Source organism: Coenobita brevimanus, chromosome 48 (assembly GCF_032717465.1).
Source record: "Coenobita brevimanus isolate Jiangsu-jjx chromosome 48, ASM3271746v2, whole genome shotgun sequence".
Taxonomy (NCBI): Eukaryota; Metazoa; Arthropoda; class Malacostraca; order Decapoda; family Coenobitidae; genus Coenobita; species Coenobita brevimanus.
Window position 1 is genome coordinate 17,624,700 of NC_137001.1, and position 20,505 is coordinate 17,645,204.

Sequence of the window (20,505 nt, forward strand, 5' to 3'; positions counted from 1 at the left end):
TCTGTACAATGGTATAGTACTGAATACGTGTATTGCATACTTCTAAATAGGAGGGGTAGAGTTTAAGTGGGGGGTCCAATGGGGTCCTGGAATACATCCCCCCCTTTATATGTATATTTCAATTGGGAAAATCGTTCCGAAATATAAAATTTCGGATTACAAAAGTTTTTATGGTTCTTATCCCTTTCGTATCTCGAGGACTCACTGTATGTGTATATATATATATATATATATATATATATATATATATAATTTCATTTTGTTTCACTTTAAAAGGCTCCAACATGCTTCTGAAAGTGTTGGCCTTGGTCACCTAATGGCGGCTCTCCACGCTGCACAATCCGTTGCAGCCTCCCCGTTCAGTCCCTTAACCCTGAGGTCACACTTAATGACCTCGTCCCATGTCTTTCTCGGTCTACCCCTCACAACCCCATCCCCAATATTAACACTTCTCACTTTCTGCACCCAATTATCATCCCCCATCCTCTCCACATGTCCAAACCATCTCAATCTACCTCTCCTCATCACAACACCAATACACAGCAGTCCCACCCTACCTCTCGACTCTTCCATCGTAAACCCAGCCCCCCCCCGGACCTTACACACAGGGACTCACTACACATCCACCTAATCATTGCCATTTCTGTACGTCTGAGCTGGCGAATATCCTCCTGCTTTACTGCCCAGGTCTCACTGCCATACAGCATTACACTCCTAACAGATGATGCATACAAAAACCCCTTAGCTCGTAGGGAGAGCCCTCTTAACGTCAGAAGGGGCAAGAGCTTCCTGAACTTCTTCCAACCACTTCTCACCCTACCCACAGAGCCAGCTCCAGCTCCACCTCCAGCACACAACATGTCTCCCAAATAAAGAAACTCCTCCACACACTCAAGAGACTCACCAGCAAGTTCAATCTTTTCACGCCTGACAATCTCCACCAGCTCTCCCCGACACGCTGTACACATAAAATCAGCATTATCTCGTAGTCTACCTCTGATACATACATACATATATAAATACAAATATATGTATATCATATATATGCCAACGGCCATACCACGTTGAGTACACCGCTTCCCGTCTGATCAGCGAAGTTAAGCAACGTTGGGTCTGGTTAGTACTTGGATGGGTGACCGCCTGGGAACACCAGATGCTGTTGGCATCCCTACGTGTCAAGTGGGGTTGGTGGAGGATTAGTGTCCCTCCCTGTAAAACAATTAACTCTAAGCCCTTGGCCACCCCGTGTGGGATACATGGCGTCTGGCAATGAATGAATGAATGATATATATACATATATGTACCCCCTCCACAATATGTCTACCCCCGATGTATATATGTCCCCCCCCCAATGCATACATGCCCCCACTAAACTTGCTAGGTCAGCACGCTTTCCCACGCCTGAAGACGGCGTTATTGCATCAGTTGATAGCAGACAGCCAAGACGGGCAGACTATTTTGCTGTGAGCTTGTAATAAACTCCTTATCTAGCTGTTTGTACACGGAGTTTCTATCACCAAAGTATTGCAAGTTACATTTGGTAGCAGGGGTGTTTCGAACCATCAGATTCTGACTGCCTCCACCGCCTTTTAGTGACATCACAAGATACACGACGTCTCGCATCTGCCAGCCTCGCCCCCTCCTCAGTGCCTCTAGTGGTGTAATACCTGGCTGTGCTTTCCGAGTGTACAATTTTTCTCACCAGTGCTCACCTCTCAAACAACCGCACCCATACGCCTTGTTCCTGGCCGCACGTGTCACCGTCGCCGACCTACGCACCTGTTGCACCTGTTCCCAGCACCTGTTCCGAACTCATCATAACTCCTGCCCCCACGGTGCCACTTATCACTGTCTGCCCACTGCCTGCCCACCACCATTCTCTGCATTTGCAACTCAACAGCTCTACACCTGCCTTGCACCAACATCTGCCCTCCCCACCCACCACCAGCCTCCGCCGCCGCCGCCACATCTGGTCTGCATTACGGAGCCTCCTAAGACCGCCACTCCCTGCCGGTGATTCATCACAGCGTCTCTTCTCCTCTCCGCTCAGCTGTCTCTCCACCGCCACCGCCGCCCCGCCTCGCCCCGCCCCAGCCCAGCTATGCCCAGCCACCCCTGCACGTCATACAACTCAACACTCCCATCTCTACTGTGTAACTATAGTATTTCTTTCCTTTCTATAGAGATTATCCTCGATTTTCTCTACAGATTGGTTATTGTAAATATTCCATCTCATTTCCATTACCCTGTTTTCATCTTCACCTTCATTATTTATACTCCATCTCATCCTTCGCATTTTATTTAAACCTTCCATGCCCACACCTTCATTCATTTTCACGCCTACTCGTGTATTCCATTCTCTCATTGTTATATTATACATTTCCACCTACGTATCCATCTTCATCCTTTCATCTTCCATTGCCGCATTAAATGCCATACTTTCCACGTCAACCGCTTAACACCAGCCCTCTCGACACGGAAACATCACCTGATCATACCCTGTCTGCCGACTCTAACACAATCACTCATTTACGAAGTGGCAAAGAGTACCACCGCCCTGTACCTGAGCCTCCCGTTTCACTTCCCGCAGAATCACTTACTACCCATCGTACACTCATAAATCCAGATACCTCCTCCTCTCCTCCTGCCTCTACTCTCCCTTCTTCTTCCTCTACTCCTTCCCCTGTCGTTCCCTCTCCTGCCTCCCTTCATACCCCGTCTTGCTCGCCCTTAACTGCCACTACCTTCTCTCTCTCCCACACCTCTCCTGCCGCCACTTCTGCACTTCCAGCCATGGCCAACCCTCCACAGTCTATCTATCTCGACGATGCCAATCATCCCAAATTTACCGGCCAGGACCCAACTTGGTCTGTCTATGATTTCCTCAGAGAAGTCGAAACAGAAATACACAATAGACAAATAACCGATGAATCGCTCAAAGTAGCTTACCTCCTCGGTCGCTTGCACCACGGTAAATCGGACATCGGATCCGCGATCCGTGCAGGACATTTCGATAGCATTCGTACCTTTGCTGATTTTCGTACGGAACTCATCAGCCTTTGTTGCCAGCATTCAAATACCGCGTCTCTCATGGGATTCATTAATCTCCTAAACCAACTAGATGAGGACTTGCGCGTCCCAGCACAATATGCCAAGCTCCGTGAAGCTGCCGCCGCCATGAAAGCAACTAGTAGCGAGATGCTCCAATTACCGGTAGGCAAGAAATGGTTAGAAGACAAGAATGGCGTTCCAATGCTTTCACTCACCAACTTTCCTGACTTAATTGGTTACCTGAGATTCCTTCACTGGCTTACTCCTAAACAGCGAGAGCTAGCCTTGGAAATCGGTTTCAATCCAGGGGATAAAATTATTCAGGTCACTAAAGCCATTCATGAAAGAACAGGTTCGAACTACACGTGTCAGGGCACCACCCAACCCTTGGCCTCCTCAGTCTGTCACATCTCCACTACCCCAGACCAATCTCGCTCTCGTCCCACCACACACGGCAGACCTGCCACACATCGTTCTCCTACCGCAGGTCGTGATCAATCTAGCGCCCGACGGAACAGACAATCTTCGATTCTTTGCTGGTACTGTGGTCATCCTGGACATAGAGCATAGAGCATCCGTACATACAGACGTCCTCACTCCCAAACCAGACAGTGTACGCCTTCCCGCTCACGTTGTCCACACTGCAAATACCACAAATCGAGCACGACTCACACCACAGAGGAATGTCGTTACCTCAACCGCCAACAGTCGGGGGAAGCGCCGCGCCCGTATCGGACCAATATCACTTAGAACCAGACACCCAACTCCCCATCCGCCATGTAGGTCCCATAACATCCTCGGGTTTAGTAATTCTTGGCAGCAGTCATGACATACCAACGTCATTCTTCTTGGACACAGGATCTATAGTAAATCTCATCTCCGAAAATTCCTTACAAATTATTCATCGACATCACAACCACATCAGTTTCCTAGAACCACCAGACATTCGCCTGTGTGGTGTCGAAGGCTCAGAGTTTAAGGTTAAGGGAAGAGTCACCCTTGAAGTCAAACTCCACAGAGATTTGCCCCCTATCCCCATTGAATTTCATGTCACTAATGACTTGCAGTATCCTGCAGATGCCTTTATTGGTTTCTCCACCATGGCACAACACTCCATTGCATTATTACCTGCTTGTGGTAGTACAGACATTTCTGGATTCCCGGTTTACACTATGGAATGTCCCCATCCTGTTCTTATGATCAACTCAGTCCTTCATTTACCTCTGTCCCTATCACTACCAAAAAGTCCAACCCAGCCCAAACCACCACTATCATCATCTGAGAATACAGAGATCATTCCCTTACTGACTGCGAGCAAGGACATAAATTCCTCAATGTCTCCCGATACATCATCTCAGCCCTCGAACATGGCTCTTACCTCCTCTCCCGACAACACTATCGCTGACTCAGACATGTCTCAGTTACCTACCTCACACAGTCTGAATGATCTTCTCCAACACGCAGAGACGAACCGTGCAGTAACGAATACGTGCACTATTTTGTTACCGCATGAGTTCACCAAAGTCTCTGTTTGTGTTGCCGGTGCGAAAGAAGGAGTGGATGTACTAACCCTACCTGAGACGTGTTGTGTGAATGGCTTGACTTATGAGTCAGCATGGTGTACAGTCTTAGAGGACAGTTTATGCTACCTGTACTTGCTCAATGTCACAAATGCTCCACTAAAACTTAAAAGTGGTGTAAAGATTGGAGACTTCCTAGTATACCCAGCGGCCGTAAAGGTGTGCCAGGATTCCTCAATTCCTACTACTCAGACTGATGATACGCCAATCGGTGTATGTACTATTAACTCTACGGGATCTGCGCCGACATATTCACCCGATATGCTCTCACATCTCACTTGCACAGATTTCCCAGAAAATACGCCTCAACTCCTCGACCTTCTGACCTCGTACAGAAACGTGGTTGCCTTACCCGGGGAACCGATGGGTAGAACAGACCTTGTCAAACATACGATTGAACTACTACCAGGAACTCAGCCGATTTACATACCAGCGTATCGATTTCCTCACAGCCAGAGAAAGCAGACAGATCAAATGGTACAGAACATGTTAGACCAGGACATTATTGAACCCTCCGTCAGTCCATGGAATAGCCCACTTTTCTTAGTACCAAAGAAGGACGGCAACTTTAGACCAGTAGTCGACTATCATAAGGTCAATTCTGTCACCGTTCCAGACCGTTTCCCGTTACCTGTCCTCACTGATTTGCTAGAATCCCTTGGTGAAAATAACGTAGTCTTTTCATCTTTAGACCTCCTCAGCAGGTACTGGCAGGTCGAAATGGAAGAATCCTCTCGCCCAGTTACAGCCTTTAGCACCCCTTCCGGACATTTTCAGTTTAAGAGACTCCCTTTTGGTCTGAGAAATGCTCCTTCCGTGTTCATGCGACTTATCCATTCAGTCTTCAGCGGTATGATGGGACACTCTCTTTTTGCTTACCTAGATGATATCATTGTTGTGAGTAAATCATTTTACCAAACTCCAGCAAGTCTTTGAACGCCTCCAGCTCGCAGGCCTGAAAATCAATCTCAGTAAATGTGACTTCCTGCGAAAGAAAATCAAATTCCTAGGCCATGTCGTAGATGCACAAGGCATTCATACTAATGAGGATAAAACTAAGGCGATCATTAACTTCCCAGAACCTACCACTACCGAAGCTGTACGAAGTTTCCTGGGCCTCAGTGGCTATTATCGTCGCTTCATCCGGGATTATGCAAAGATCGCCGCTCCTCTGACCCACTTACTCAAGCAGAATGTGCCCTTTGTTTTGACTAGTGACCTGTCGCAGGCTTTCCAAAAGCTAAAGACAGCTCTTGTTAATGCCCCTGTTCTAGCGTTCCCTGATTATACCACACCCTTCCTTCTCTGCACAGATGCCTCAGGCACTGGACTTGGTGCTGTTTTGATGCAACTCGATGAAGCATCAAGGAAGCGCGTAATAGCGTATGCTAGTCGCACCCTTACAACCGCTGAACGTAACTACAGTGTCACAGATCTCGAAGCGCTAGCGGTAATCTGGTCCTTGAAACATTTCAGAGATATAGTCTATGGTTATCCAGTGCATATCCAAACAGACCACCTTCCACTATGTGATTTGTTCAAGAACCGCAACCTAACAGGTAGGTTAGCTAGATGGTCTGTCATCATCCAGGATTTTAATCCCACTTTTCAATATGTACCAGGCAAGTTGAATGTAGTCGCAGACGCACTCTCACGTCACATAGCAGCAGCTATAACATCACTGCAGCCTGAAGTAACTGCAAACACTACACTAACGTCAGAAGTTGTTCGAAACTTTCAGCGCCAAGACCCCATGTGGTCCAAAGTCATTTATTTCCTAGAATCTGGCGATGCCTCGACCTTACCTACTCTGCCAGTATCACTAGATGAGTTCATGCTAGATGATGATCTCTTGTACAGGAAAACACTGCTAACAGGCAAAGATATGCCCAATCGCGAAGTACGCCAACTTGTTGTCCCCACTGCCCTGATACCAAAGGTTCTTCATATTGTTCATAATACTCCTCAAGCTTCCCATCCAGGTAAAGACCGATGCTTGCGCCAAGCACGTCTCAAATACTATTGGCCCACCATGCGCCGCGATATCCATGCCCACTGTGACTCTTGCCTCTCCTGCCACCGCCACAAAGGATCAACCGTCTTACCAGCACCTCTCTTACAATACCCAATCCCATCACGACCATGGGAAACTGTCTCAATCGATCTCTTAAAACTACCTCTCACAGAATCTGGCGCTGAGTACTTGTTCGTAGCGGTCGACCACTTCTCCCGCTACTGTGTCCTCGTACCCCTCTTCGACAAGACCGCGAAGAGCGTTGCACGTGCCTTTGTAGATCACGTAATTTGCCCGTTCAGTACCCCTCATACCATTCTTACTGACAACGATACAGAGTTCAACAATAGCCTTCTAGATGAGATCTGTCGCCGCTTTCATATCAGTAAGTGCAATGTCGTGCCTAACCATCCGGCTTCCAATGGCCTTGTCGAACGCCACAACCGAAAAATCTTAGAGTGCCTCAGACATCTAGGCTCCCATAGTTCGTCCTGGGATGACTGGATTCCCCAAGTGGCATCCTCCATCAATAGTTCCATCAATGCATCCATTGCTGAATCTCCCTTCTTCGTCCTCTTTGGCTTTGAGAAGGACCTCCCATACTCTCTCTCTTATCCTCAAAGCCAGAACCCATCTACAACATGGATGATTATGTTAAACTAAAATTGGCCAACTTCCAGACAATCCACCAGTATGTCCAATCCATTTTGGTTTCCTCTCAAGAGGACATGCTGCAGCGCCAACATAAATCCGCCTCTCCTATCACTATCAGTGTAGGCGATCTTGTCTTTGCTCATTCCCATACGCGTTCCTCTAAGTTGGATGACAAATTTACAGCCCCACCTCGTCCTCACTCGACAAGGCAACAAATTTCACCTCCAGGACCTGTCCACTAGGGACACCAGATGGGTCCACGTCGATGACTTAAAGCAAGCACCCCGTGGCCTCGTGTTGGAAGAGTCACTTACACAACCTCCTGCCCCCTCTTCCCCTCCTCCTGTCCCTCAGTCTACCTTGTCTCCACCTATCCCTCAGTCTCCTTCCTCTCCACCTCCACCTGCTCATTCATCAATCAATCAATATCGGTCCAAACTGCGCTCTGCCCATCAACCTCTTCATGACCTCCCCCATTAACTCTACCCTGATTTTCTAGGTACGATGTTAGCGATCTCCCTGCTGGCAGTGCTGACCCTCCTGGGGTCTGGGTCAGGTCAGGACGATGGTGGAGTACGTCCCGGGGCCTTGGTCGGCTCAGGAGGCGAGGTCTCTTTGCGCCACGATCTTGCGCCCCTGGCCGACGTAGCCATTGCCCTACCTGCCTACGCGCACCAGCTCCACGGAATAAGGAACCATCTCACGGCCCTCATGGGGACACACAACCCGAATGAGTATCTCTATAACCTTTTCCTCCCACTCTCCTGGCAATTGCAATACATAAGTAACAGATTCACTGAGCTCAATGACACATTTTCCATTCCGACACCCGCTGGTCGTTCTCGTGTGAAACGAGGTCTCTTCGACTTCGGCGGTGAGATTCTGAGTGGCTTGTTTGGCGTTGCTACAGCCCGTGACATTTCTGGCTTCAAATCTGATCTCACTCATTTAGCTTCAGCCCTAGAATCACAACGCCGAGTCATTAAAATCCACCACACTATGTTACAGAAGCTCACAACCCAACTCAATGAAGTCACGTCCACTCTAAACAATTTCACCAATATCTTACAACGCCACCTTTCAGATCTCAACATTATCTCTCAGTTCTTCTACCTCAAACTCAACATGGATAATCTCCAACTAGCCATTGACTCTCTCTTGTCTCAAGTCTCTGCCTTGGTTCGTATCCTGGTCGATGCTATCAATGGACGTGTCACTGCCGACTTAGTACCTGTCTCAGCTCTCCGTTCTGTCCTGGAATGGGCTCACTCCACCTTCGGTCTCTCCCCAGTCCTCCCCTACTCCTCCCTTGAATATTATTATCCTGTTCTCGAAGCCACTCTTCTCACCACATACGTCGTCGTCCATATTCCTCTCCGTTCTGCCATAACCTTTAACCTTTTCCACATCATTCCCTTCCCTTTCCACCTCAACAACTCCTTGTTACAGGTATCTGTTCCTTCAGAATATTTCCTCCTGTCCCATGATCATCTTTCCGTTGCCTTCCTTTCTTCCACAGACCTCCAGCAATGTTCCTCCCTTACTCCGACCTCTCGTCTCTGAGCTGCCCACCTTTTCGCTATCTTCCCTAGCAGTGCTACACCCTGTGAGTCTGCTTTAGTTCGCAACCATTCCATCTCCTCGGCCTGTTCTTTTGTCCCAGCTCCTGACCTCCCAGTCCACCATGCTCACCTCAACCATGTCCAGTACTTCTTCTTTGCTGTTCCCATCTCTGTCACACTCATGTGTCCTGGTTCTTCGGTTCGATCCGTCCCCGCTAGTGGTCTCTACAAAGCACCTGACTATTGTACCGTCAAATCAGAGTCCGTCATCACTTACACCACTCGCTATCACCAGGCTGTTCGTAAACACTCCTATGACATCTTTCAACCAATCGACATGCCTTCAACCCTACCATCTGCCAACATTACCATCACCTCCCCTAACTTGTGCATGCTCACCTTCCTCAATGACAGTGATTTCATTATGGATCAATTTTCTCTGGCCTTCAGCCGTTCATGGGTTCATCCAACAGTTGTGTTTCCCCCTGTGGTTATCGCTTTCATAGGTTTTCTACTCATCATATGTGCAGTGCATTGTTGTGTCAGAAAAATGGAACGTCGACTCCAGGAAATCAGAGTCGCTACAGGCACAGTACGCCCTACACACGACGTAGAAACTCCCCGTACTTAGTGCCCTCACATTCAGTGACTACCAATGCCATCTGACAATTAACCAACCTGTGAACAGACCTCTGCCTACTAGAAAATGATGGTATTTCTTTCATGCATTACTGAGTGACAGTGTATCCTACAGAAAATACAAAAGAAAAAAAAAAAAACAATGAAGGAAGAACAACAATAGAACTCTCATATCTACTCCTTGTTTATCATGTATCAAACTATTATTGTGTACTTCCCATTATGTCTTAATCCTTGTATATCTTATATGTATATATCCTTCTAATTCCCTCCCCTCAACATGGCCATATCTCCCCTACTGCCCCTGTATCATACTTATCCCTTGTACACGCCTCCCGGGCCTGCCTTCCTACTATAATCAAACACCATTTAACTCCCGGTGTCAGGAGACACCGTCTCAGCTACTCGGGGGAGTAGTGTACCCCATCCACAATATGTCTACCCCCGATGTATATATGTCCCCCCCCCCCAATGTATACATGCCCCCACTAAACTTGCTAGGTCAGCACGCTTTCCCACGCCTGAAGATGGCGTTATTGCATCAGTTGATAGAAGACAGCCAAGACGGGCAGACTATTTTACTGTGAGCTTGTAATAAACTCCTTATCTAGCTGTTTGTACACGGAGTTTCTATCACCAAAGTACTGCAAGTTACATATATATATATATATATATACAGTACCCTCGCGTCCAACACGCGTTAGTCCAGCACGATTCACATCCAGCACGGAGAGCAAATAATTAGTATTATTTAATATGATTTAATTACTGCAACACAAGTGTGTTAGCACAACACGCACAGAGCTCCGAGAAGTGGGCGAAATCCGCAGAGTTCAACTCTAGCATGATCACCCCCGGTCCAACACGGTCATACTGGACATTCCCATGATGATGATAGCCAATGAAAACTTCTGATCAAGTAGACTTCCCTGCACGCTATCGTGACGTGATCGTGATGCCGCCCAATTAAAAACGTTTCTGGTGTCACGTGATGTTTTGTTTAAATTTCTCCCGCCACAGCGCCACTCAGTCGCATAATTCGCATTGGAAGGTGCTTTTTTCTTGCTGCATTTTCTGCCCTTGTTACTGCATTTTACCCTGCTCACGATGCCTAAGAAGCCTTCTGAGAACCCCAAGAAGCGTTGGCACCTCCCTCAGGCCACCAAGCTAGAAAGCATTGAGAGGAAGAAGAAAGAGGGGAGGAAAGTTGACATTACCGAGGCCTACGACATGAATGAAGCCAACGTGAGGACCATAATAAAAAACCAAGACAAGATCCTGGCAGCCGAAGGCTATCACACGGCACTTCATACCAGGTTTGCCAAGGATACGATGGTAAATCAGAACGGTAACGTGGTAAAATTGCCGACGATACCACGGGCATTTGGAATTCATCTGGATGGATTCCTGCCGAGGATACGATGGGCAAAACAGTGTGACCAAAACCCAGGCGATTCGACAGAGAATGTATCGTACTACAGCACTGAACATTTAGCCTGACACTGAATACATATTAATATTTTAGAATAAATATCAATTGTTTTGAAACCCTTCTCATCGGCGTGTGTACCAGTTTATAAACAAAGTTGCTTCTCCTTATTCTCTACCGAGTCAGCGACAGCGATCATTTTCCACAGTCACGAGATGTCCAAACTACCTCAGTGTATTTGTCCTAATCTTTTCAACCCCATCCACAGCCACCCCACAACGTTCCTTCACTTCTTCATTAATCAGCCTGACCCTCCATGTCACTCCACATGCTCCTCTCAAGTGGCTCATTTCCACTGCTCTCACTCTTGACTTGTTCCCCTCTTGCAAGGTCCATGCCTCGCTTCCATACGTCAGGGTAGGGATCACAATACTATCATGCAGTGACTTCTTAACTTCCATACTCACCTCCCTGTTTTTCATCACTGCTTTCAGTGAACCAACAACCTTCCTTCCCTGTTGTACCCTTTCACACACTTCATCCCGCCAAGTTCCATCCTTACTCATCACACTACCCAAGTACTGTACTTGAATGCACTCACATTCTCCATATCCTCAACATCCAACCTCACTGTACATTCTGTGACTTCATTCCTCCCAAACACCATAACTTTACTTTTGTTTACATTAACTTTCAGCTTCCTCCTCCTACACACTGTCCCAAATTCATTCACCAAACCTTGCAACTCCCATTCATCTTCACTCAACAATACTGTATCATCAGCAAACAGCAACACAGGAATCTTCCAACTCTCACCCTCATTCATTAGAGCCACCCCCACATTCACTGCCCTACCTTGCACCTCCTTTACAACCCCATCCATGCATATATTAAACAACCATGGAGACATCACACAACCCTGTTTCAGTCCCACACTGAGATCAAAGAACTCATTCAGCTCACCATCCACTCGCACTGTAGCCCTAGCTCCTTTGTACATACTCTTCACAGCACACAACAATTTCCCCTTCACTCCATATATCCTTAATACCTTCCACATACCTTGCCTATCTATTCTGTCATAAGCTTTCTCCAAGTCCATGAAGGCAGCATACACTTTCCTTCCCTTCTCTAGATATTTCTCCACTAAACATCTTAGAACAAATATCTGATCTACACACCCTTTTCCCTTCCTAAATCCCCCTTGTTTTTCTCCAACTAGCTCCTCTGTCATATGCCTAACCCTATCAATGAGTATTCTACCATGATATATTTTACCAGTCACGCTAAGAAGGCAAATACCCCTATGGTTATCACATACTTCTCTCTCCCCTTTTCCTTTATATAAAGGAACAATTATACCCGATTTCCAGTCCTCTGGAATCCTTCCCTCTTCCCAAGCCAGTCTACACAACTTCCATATCCACTCCACAACAATCTCACCCCCAAATCTAAGCATTTCACCACACACTTCATCAATTCCTGGGGCCTTTCCGAACTTGATCTTCACTGCTTCCACTACTTCCGCCCTACTGATCTCTTCCTCCCTCCTCTCATCTCTTCTTCTCCCAGCCATTCCCCAACCACTTATACTCGCACTGCTCTCACTCTCTACATTCAATAAATCCTCAAAGTGCTCCTTCCATCTCCTCAATTTCTCTCTCTTCTCCACCAAGAATCTATTATTCCTATCTTTCACTCCCCTACTATTTCCTCTTTCACACTGCCTTACTTTCTTTACCTCCCTCCAAAACAATTTCTTACTCTCCCTCCATTTCACACTCAATTTCTCCCAAACTCTTCATCCACTTTCTTCTTACTCTCCTTCATCAGTGTCTTCACCTCCCTTCTCCTGCTCACATATACCTCTCTCTTCTCTCTCTCTCATCTTCTCCCCTACCTCTACTCGCTAACCATTCACTACATGCCTTCTTCTGTTCCACAGCTCGTTTCACCTCATCATTCCACCATGCTGTCCCTTGCACACCCTTGCATCTCCTCCTCACTCCACAAACCACCTCACAAGCATACAGAATGGAAATATGCTTCCTAGGCACACTCAAGGCCGAATGGTTTGACAAAATATATGGGTTTCGCAACTCCAGGGGACAAAATGAAACAAAAATGTATGCTAAAAAAAAAAAAAAAAAAAAAAAAAAAAAATCCATGAGTTCGCATAAGTTAGAGTTCAGTTCCACATTCTTCGTTTGATTTCATGCTTCCCATCACATTTTGGACCAACTGGGCATATGGTTATCAGTCTTTTCTCATGTCTCACCTAGTTCTTACCCACACTATCATGGATTTTGCAGTTTTACGGGACAAAATGGAACAAAAATGTTTGCTAATTAAAGGAAAGGTTAATCTTTCATCCATGCGTTCTCGTAAGTTAGCGTTCAGTTCCACATTCTTCGTTCGATTTCGTGCTTCCCAACACATTTCCAACTAACTGAGCATACGGTTATTAGTCCTTTCTCGTGCCTCACCTAGTTCTACCCCACACTCATAATGGGTTTCACAGAGTTAGGGGACGAAATGGAATGAAAATATTTGCTAACTGGAAAACAATACAGTAATCCCTCCATTATCCGATGTAATAGAGCCAAAGGCATGTCCAGAAAGTGGTCCCGTCTGGAAAGTGGGCCCTGGTTCCTGGACTGGTACTTACTGGCAGATTACTTAAAAGTCTCCAAATTAATATATAAATCTTGCTTTTCCTGTAAACTTTCTGCAGGCTAAAATGAACAGATAACTATCTGTGTTGCAAACTGTACTAAAGTACAGTAGCTTTCCTGAGAATCACGAGACTATAAGAAGACAACTGGAATTGCTGTGCCCACATAGTAAAATTTTACCCTGAACACAGCCTAACCTAACCAAACCTAACCAAATTTTAACATATATGCGATAATGGACAGAGCTAAGAGCTTGATTCAACAATTTCCCCCCCCCACCCTACTCCATACTCAATACTAAAAATACCATAACATTTGTGACATGTGCAAAAAAGAAAAGCTGCTTAAAACTGCATAAACTAAATCCATCGTTTGTATCAATTTACAGCCAGACCCAAGTATTTTATAAGGGGTGGCCATTTGTCTGTGGGTTGGTGATTATATGGGAAGAGATACTAACCGTCCCCCAACTCACTTGTTGACAAGTAGGGAACACATATAGGTTGCTTCCCATCCGGCACTGTACATGGTATCCTGGCTAACAAGAACCATTAGGCTTGTCACTCAATGTAATGCCACCTGAAAAGAACAAACAGTACTAAAATGTGAAAGGAAAGATGAGAGAAACAGAAAGAGAGGTGGGCAGACACAGAAAAACAAAGATAAAGATGAAGAAAGAAGTAGGCAACATTACATTGAGTGGATGATGCCACCACCTACCACAAAATGGAGAACCTATTAATCTAATGCTCCGTTACTTGGGTTTAAGTCTGAAGTACCATTTTTTATTTTTTCCTATAAACTGTACTTGAAACTGAGCTTTACTGCCCTTACAATAGAAGAGCTACAGTAAATGCTGTTGGTCAATGAGCATATTACTTGAAGCAGCAGAGAGATCTTACCAAATCAATTCATATTCTTTCAGTTTGTTATCTGTATTTTTCTAACTTTTCAGGGTAGTAAATTACCGGTACAGCGAATACCAAACTGGCAGTAATTTACTGAATTGATACTTTTAGTTGGAAAATATTATAATTTTGGTCAATTTTCAGTAATTCACATCAACCAATTTCGGGACAAAAAATAATTCACATCAACCGATTTCGGGACAAAAAATATTAGCTATTTCTGGTTGATTTTAGTGTGATTTGAATGAATTTGAGCTTCATATTTTTCAGAAACCACTTGTTTTGGAAATTAGGTCTACCCATGGCAAAATACACCTAGTTTTGGGTAGTTTAGGAAGCGGCCAGGTTGCTCGCGGCAGTGTTTACCAATGGTCTCTCCGACTGGCTGTGATGTTTACCAATTGTTGCTCCGACTGGACATGCCAGTGTATCCCATGTCAAAGAATTGGGAAACTTAATTATTTAAGTAAACCTAACCTAATCTAACTTAACCTCACTTGCGTTTGACAGCCTGCTTTCATGTGTAAAAATGCACATTAGGAACGTTAAATATGACCGGCTGCTGGCAGCCTTCTGCAAAGATCTGAGGTACCATAATGAAATAGAGGATTTTTAAGTTGTATAAACATTTCCAAAAACAAGTTTATGGTGGAATAAATTCAAAATAGCGTGGTCTATAATGTGGTTGTGTCAGGTTTCGGATCAAATGATGTAAACTACCATCAAATGGGGCAAAGCTGACGGCACGGGGCAATACCAACCGGTTGGGCAAAAAATATAAATTTATTAATAGCTATTCCAATCCTCAAGGTAGCACACTGAATTTTTGAGATCTTCAAGGTAAATGATTGCATAATAGTATAATGAAGTTTAATTGCTGTGCTTGATGCTATATTTTACTGTATATATATATTATTTTCTTTCCTCCAGATTTTGGACACTTTTCTGAATCCCATATGCTAAGACTTGCAGGTGTTATGCTAAACTGCCTAGCCAAACCAAACCCACTGCAATAAATTCAGCAATACAACTGGTAAGTTTACAAGACTTTCCAACACTGTCTAGCAGTTAGAATCAGGCTCACTGATGTTTTTCCAAAGTGGGACAATTCTGACAGGTAAAATAGGGTAATTCTGACTGCCAAGTTCAGTTACACAAAATATAAAATTTTTCATAAGTTGAGGTACTGACAACAAACTCAGCACACTCTACCCCAAGATGACATATTTTGTAGTCATTTAAACATATGGATAATTTTTGTTTGTTCATTATGTTTCAAGATGGTTCGCAACTACAAGCATAAGACAGTCACACATTATATGGAGGATGATGATGTGCGTGCACTTGTGGACACAAATGATTGGCTGAGCCAATGAGGCAAGTACGAAACAAGGAGTTCCAAAAACAACACTTTAGGCATGAGTTGCAGGCACATATGATGAGCCAGGAAGGCCCGGATGCAAGACAGCCCTGTTAAAAGATGAGGAATGCGCTATAGCTCAAAATGTCGCTGCTTTAGAGATTATGGGCTCGTCTTCACCACAGACGACCTTCATCAGTTTATGAAAGATCATTTAGATAAAAATGAATGTCACATTCCTGAGTTTGAATATAACTAGCCTGGCAAAGATTGGGGACTTTGTTTCTTGAAAGCCCATAAGCATCTCTTGTCTCTACGAGCTTGCCAAAATACATCTAGAAGGAGGGCAGCTATGTCAAACGATACAGTGAAGAAGTGCTTTGATCATCTGAAAGATGCAGTCAGTGAAGTGCCTCCAGCTAACATTATAAATTACGACAAGACAAATTTGACAGATTGTCTGAAGAGTACACTTAAAATATATAGAAAGGGGATAAAACATGCAGAACAAACCATCAACACAACTAAAAGTAGCACATCTATCATGTTCGCATCCACAGCTGCAGGTGAAGTCTTTCCCCAAATGTGGTATACACAGCAGAACGTCTTCAAGATACTGTATTTGGTTGGTGGGAGGCCCCTTGAGCTGTCACCACAACAGAACCAAATCTGGGTGGTTTGACAGCTATGTGTTTCAAGATTGGTTCAGAAAAGTGGCACTAGCATACTGCAACTCTCTACCTCGCAAAGAACCCAAAGTGATAATTGAGGATAATCTGGCATCACACTCTCTTTTGAAATCGTAAAACTTCGTGTGGAGAACAATATTTGCCTTATTTTCTTGCCTCCAAACTCAACACATCTCTAACCACTTGATGTGTCAGTTTACGGACCATTAAAGAAAGTGTGGCATGGAATCATTCTCAAGTGGAAGAAGCGCAGAGTGAGATATGCTACAACCACGCCAAAGTGGGTCCTTCCAAAACTTTTGTTGGTATTGATGCAGGTGATGGATCCCAAATGGTCACGTTTAAGTAAATCAGGATTCCATGCTTGTGGTATTTATCCATTTCATCCTGAACGTGTGCTAAGTAAACTGAGAAGGGATGATCCCAAAGCCTACAAGTCTCAAGAACTAGTCAGCAATGATCTACTGAAGTACTTCAAGGCCAGCAGTCAACAGCAGAAATCTAGAAGTAAGGTAGTGAAAGCACCTCCTGGTATGAGTCTGACCCTACAGGATTTTCAAGAGACATCACCATCAACTAGTACAGTGTCTGCACCAAGGCAAATTGCAAGTGATCCCAGAAAGATGTTGATGATGAACATGAAACAAAGCATGATGACACAGATGACTTGGAAATACACAATGAAGACATAGATGAGGACACAGGTGATGAAGATGCACAAGATATGACCACAAGTGACGATGACACAAACGAGAATGAAGATGACGAGTCAAGAAAGCTACTGATATGAGTTTGTCAACAAGTTATTATGTTCTTGTTAAATTCAGTGGCAGTAGGGTTCGCCATTCCATTGTAGGTCAGCTAAATTGTAAGAAGGATGACAAAAGGACAATCCAGTACTGGCAGAATTGATGTACAGTAATCCCTCCACTTTCCGATGTAATAGAACCAAAAGCATGTCTGGAAAGTGGTCCTGTCCAGAAAGTGGGCCCCAGCCTCCTGGACTTGTACTTATGGACCCTAACCTACCCTGACTCAGAAAAACACCTATACAACTCCCTACTGGACATGCATATCACCTATTTAAGACCCAAATCACACCAATAAGGGACATAAAAGGGTGAAATAAATGCAAAAGAACAGAGAATGAGGTTTTAGAGGTGAGTTTATACAATATTAAACATTCTGGGTACTTACAACAAGTCCCTGGCTCCTGGACTGGTACTTAAGGACTCTAACCCAGCCTAACATTGAAAGACACCTAAATAACTCCCTACCGGACATGCACAGCACATATTTAAACCTATTTAAGACCCTATTCACACCAATAATGGACATAAAGCATGAAATAAAATGAAAAGGAACCAAAGAATGAGGAATTAGAAGTGGCTGTACCTCAGTCAGGTTACTTACAGCACATCTGTGGCTGCCTTCTCTGGCTTTGGCAGTGGTGAAAATGCTCTTGAAGCATGTACAAAAATCCAGTGTTGTGTTGCACTTACAGTAATTCTTTGCAATATGAGTTATAATTGTTTAACACTGCACATTGTTAATTGCACCACACCAGTTTCAACCGCCAGTTTCAACAGCCAGTGCGCACTCCACAGTTAATCCTTTCACTCTAAATTCTAATTTCTTAACACTAACAACACTGTAAATTCCCGTGTGGTCTAGTGGCGAGGTATTGCAGTTTATTCACTGTTTATTCACAAAAAACGAGCATAAGCGGCTTCCATTATGATAAGCATTTGCTCTCGATCGGAGTTAGGCTATGACTGTTGATGATAGGGTAACAGAGTTCCCAGATCGCAACAGCTACATTACCAAACTCCTCAATTTTCATTACCAAATTTAACTATTCATTACCAAATTCGTAAAGCTAGCATTTATTCTTCACTAATTATATACAGTAGGCTCGCCCAGTGCGCGTCATCACAGTGCGCGAATCGTATTGTGGGCGAGTGACCAAAAATCATAACAAAAAACCTTGAATGCGCGAGTTTACCCCACAAAACACGAGGCAGAGGCAAGAAGTGGCTTAAAAACGCCATTTTCCATCAGTACGCGACCCCCCCCCCCACACAACATGCCAATAGTGACCTAGAGGCTTATGGGGAAGGTGCTCAAGAGGAGTCTACAATAAGATATCGCCAATAATAGCTTCAGTAATAATGTTTTCGGCAATAACGGTAAGTTAGAATAGATACCCAGTTTCTATAATAATGATGTTTATTTCATGAATACCAAGTTGTTATACTGCCAATACATCCATAACAAGATGAGGAATGAAACAAACAAGCAAGAAGAGATGAAGGAAATTGCCGAAAATGTGAGCAGCAGCGAGGAGGAGAGGGAGGATCCTCCCCTCATCACCTCCCCTGACTCGCCCACCGCCGTCCTCCACTGCCCCACCTGACTCACCAGCTGCCTCCCTCTCCACCTTCACAGTCCCACCTGACTCACCTGCTTCACCTGGCATACCTGCAACCCCCACCATAATGACTGTTGCTGCATTCCAGAAGAAATGTACCGTAACAATCAACAGGTCGTAAATTTCTTCGTCAAAGCCTGGAATAATACAACATTGGCAACCGTTAAACAAGCGTGGTGCGGCCGAGGTGGTGGCGGGGGCACTGTAAGTGCGTTGCCGCTCCTCAGAACTCTTGTTGTTTAAATCCATGAGGCCTGTTGTCTACTGTTGTTAAGGTGACTGCCCATATTTTTGTTCATTCATTCATTCATTGCCAGACGCCACGTATCCCAAACGGGGTGGCCAAGGGCTTAGAGTTAATTGTCTTACAGGGAGGGGCACTAATCCTCCACCAACCCCACCTCACACGTAGGGAGAACGAGCCAACAGCATCTGGTGTTCCCAGGCGGTCACCCATCCAAGTACTAACCAGACCCAACGTTGCTTAACTTCGCTGATCGCACGGGAAGCGGTGTACTCAACGAGGTATGGCCGTTGGCAGTATATCTGTAGTACAATGTCTGAAAAATTTGACCTTTTTTATGTCTCTAAGGGCCAATAAATGTCCAGGTATGAGGGGGTACCGCCCATATGTAATTATTCCCATAAGATTATGTATTCCCAGTACGCGAATTCCCAGTGCGCGAGGTCGTGGATCGCCCAATCTCTCGCGCACTGTGCGAGCCTACTGTACATAAGTGGAAATTCATGTAATCACTCTTCTTATAAGTAAGAGCATGTTGATTGTTTTCATACTATATAGGCTAGCAGATTAATCAGAGAGAGCAAACACTCCAACATCTCCATCCTGTGTATCTTCACTATCTATCTATCTATAGCCTGATGCCCTAATCCCGCAAAGGGTGGCCGCAGACAAAACGCCTCCAAGTCGCTCAATCACCCACCATTTGACTACCCTCCCCCCAACTCACCCCCCCCTCCCTCATATACCTCTCAACTCCATCCCTCCACCTCATCCTTGGTCTACCTCTCCCTCTCCCTCCCTCCACCTCACCTACACACACCCTCTTAGTCAGTCTTTCGTTCTCCAATCTCTTCACATGTCCAAACCACCTCAGTGTATTTCTCCTAATCTTCTCAACCACATCCACATCCACCCCACAGCGTTCCTTCACTTCCTCATTCGTCAACCTGTCCCTCCACGTCACTCCACATGCTTCTCTCAAGTAACTAATTTCCACTGCTCTCACTCTTGACTTGTTCCCCTCTTGCAAGGTCCATGCCTCGCTTCCATACGTCAGGGTAGGGATCACAATACTATCATGCAGAGACTTCTTAACGTCCATACTCACCTCCTTATTTCTCATCACTGCTTTCAGTGTACCAACAACCTTCCTTCCCTGCTGTACCCTTTCATGCACTTCATCCCCCAAAGTTCCATCCTTACTCATCACACTACCCAAGTACTTGAATGCACTCACATTCTCCATATCCTCACCATCCAACCTCACTG

At 45.1% G+C, this 20,505-nt stretch overlaps 2 non-coding genes across 2 annotated transcripts; one reads left to right on the top strand and one right to left on the bottom strand.

Annotated features, from left to right (window-relative positions):
- The first annotated feature begins 1,046 nt into the window (after positions 1 to 1,046).
- On the top strand, positions 1,047 to 1,165 carry LOC145399360 (5S ribosomal RNA). Its single transcript, XR_013897276.1, has one exon. It is a non-coding gene; the product is annotated as a 5S ribosomal RNA (ribosomal RNA).
- An 18,247-nt stretch (positions 1,166 to 19,412) lies between these two features.
- On the bottom strand, positions 19,413 to 19,531 carry LOC145399385 (5S ribosomal RNA). The gene has a single exon (XR_013897291.1). It is a non-coding gene; the product is annotated as a 5S ribosomal RNA (ribosomal RNA).
- Positions 19,532 to 20,505: the final 974 nt, after the last annotated feature.